This window comes from Nicotiana attenuata, unplaced genomic scaffold (genome assembly GCF_001879085.1).
Source record: "Nicotiana attenuata strain UT unplaced genomic scaffold, NIATTr2, whole genome shotgun sequence".
NCBI lineage: Eukaryota > Viridiplantae > Streptophyta > Magnoliopsida > Solanales > Solanaceae > Nicotiana > Nicotiana attenuata.
In genome coordinates, this window is record NW_017674218.1 from 102,802 (window position 1) to 104,920 (window position 2,119).

Sequence of the window (2,119 nt, forward strand, 5' to 3'; positions counted from 1 at the left end):
AAAGAACCTTTTTTACTATATTAGATTACTTTGGGAACAAGAATACCACTTTATGAGGTCACCTAAATGATAATAATATTGTCAATAATAAGTAGAACTAGTTACTGGAAAATTAAAGCATACAACATGCTACGATATGATAAAGTATAACTAAATTATAATTAGAAAATTGATTAGAATTCATTTAGATGACGTTCAACTAATTTTTTGCTCACACTGTCTTTCCGCTAAACTATAATCAAAATTAAAGTATTTTTCGTTTTGTGACACTTAAACAAAATAAATTATTTTATTATAAAAAATAATTTAATACTTTTAATGCAATAAAATAAAATTGAATTACTGTCTGCGTATTATTCATCTGTAGATGAGCTAGAAGGGAGGGTGGGAGAGGAAGAACCGAGGGAGAGAGAGAGAGAGTGGAAATAAGAATATACAAAGGTCAATCACGATATTTGTCAAAATTGCACGTCAAGTTGTTATCCTTGACAGTGGTACACATTTTCATCTTGTAATTCTGGATTCGCTTTACACATAGCACAAGAGATAAATTTACAAACGTGTTACAAATGTTTCTATGGAAATTGTCTTTTCATAGATGCTAAAAGCAGGGGGAAGAAAAGCTACTAGCATGAAATAAAGTTTTAATCAACGGCACTCGAGAGTTATGTAGGTAAAACATAATGATCAAAAAGCAAAAATTATCTATGACGTTAACGTCGTTTAATCTTTATTTTAGGGCACTAGATGTCACTTAGGTTAGATGCTTGTATGATTTACATGTAATGTGCCTAACTTAATACTTTAAAAGAAGACAAAATCCCTTACGTTCTATTCCTCTTTTATCATTTGGTTCTATCTCGTTATATTAATTTGATGGTATTCGTTCGACTTGCATGCCTCTTAGAAAAATAATTTAAATATGCATCCTGTACAACTTAATAATGTACATTAATTTGGATTTTAAATAAAGGAAATTATGATTTTTTTAAAATTGAAAATAGTAAAATTAGAACATACATATGTTTTTTTCATTAATATAGGCGTGTCAAAATTTAGAAAGTGGACATTTTCTATTTTCATTGATTAAAATAAAGTAGGAAATGACAGCACCCAAAAGTTGTAAAGCATATATACCAATCTCCAATATTAACCCATAATTAAACAACTAATTAGAAGTAGTCGACGTCCATATTCTCTCCGTTCCTTTTGCATAATTACGACTCTGCCCCGAGAATCATCTATTTTCCTGCTCACTATTCTCAATATATCCCGTAATTTTAACGTTCTACAAGGGCACCTTTTTTTTTTCTTTCTATTTTCTACACTCCTACATTTTCAGCACCGCCCCACTCTCCTCCCTCTTCCGCCACCTCGCCGCTCCTCCAGTATCACACACCTAAATATAAACTGAAACGCGTGTAACACACGTCAATACGTTTTGTTATTTGTACCATGCCGGAGATAGAAAGGCAGAGAACAAGGCATAGCCGACAGGCGGCGATTCGAGAACCAGCGAAAGCCAGAGTACCACTGAGACTCCTGCTTCGAGTAGCTTCAGTAGCCGGTGGAATTCAATTCGGCTGGGCACTACAATTATCACTCCTTACACCTTACGTGCAAGAGCTCGGAATACCGCATGCTTGGGCAAGCATAATATGGCTATGTGGACCGCTTTCAGGTTTACTGGTTCAGCCTTTAGTAGGTCATATGAGTGACAAGTGCACCAGTCGGTTTGGTCGCCGGCGTCCGTTTATTGTCGCCGGAGCAGTGTCGATCATGATAGCGGTGCTGATCATCGGTTTCTCCGCTGATATTGGCTGGCTTTTAGGTGATCGAGGTGAAATAAAAGTGCGAGCTATAGCGGCGTTTTATTGTAGGGTTTTGGCTTCTCGATGTTGCTAATAATATGACTCAAGGTCCTTGCAGAGCTCTTCTGGCTGATCTTACCAGTAAGCTTTTTCAATTCAATTTTTACAGTTTAATATTTAAGTATGTATGTTTATTGCTTGTGTATTACTCTGTTTTTTCTGTCTTTTTTTTGATGCATTTTGTTAAGTGCTTTCTAAGGGTAAGTATTGAAATTCTTAAAAACATTCTCCTTTTAAATTTTACTTTT

At 34.9% G+C, this 2,119-nt stretch overlaps 1 pseudogene; it reads left to right on the top strand.

Moving 5' to 3' along the window:
• The first annotated feature begins 1,139 nt into the window (after positions 1-1,139).
• On the top strand, positions 1,140-1,952 carry LOC109218221 (annotated as a pseudogene).
• The last annotated feature ends 167 nt before the right edge of the window (positions 1,953-2,119 follow it).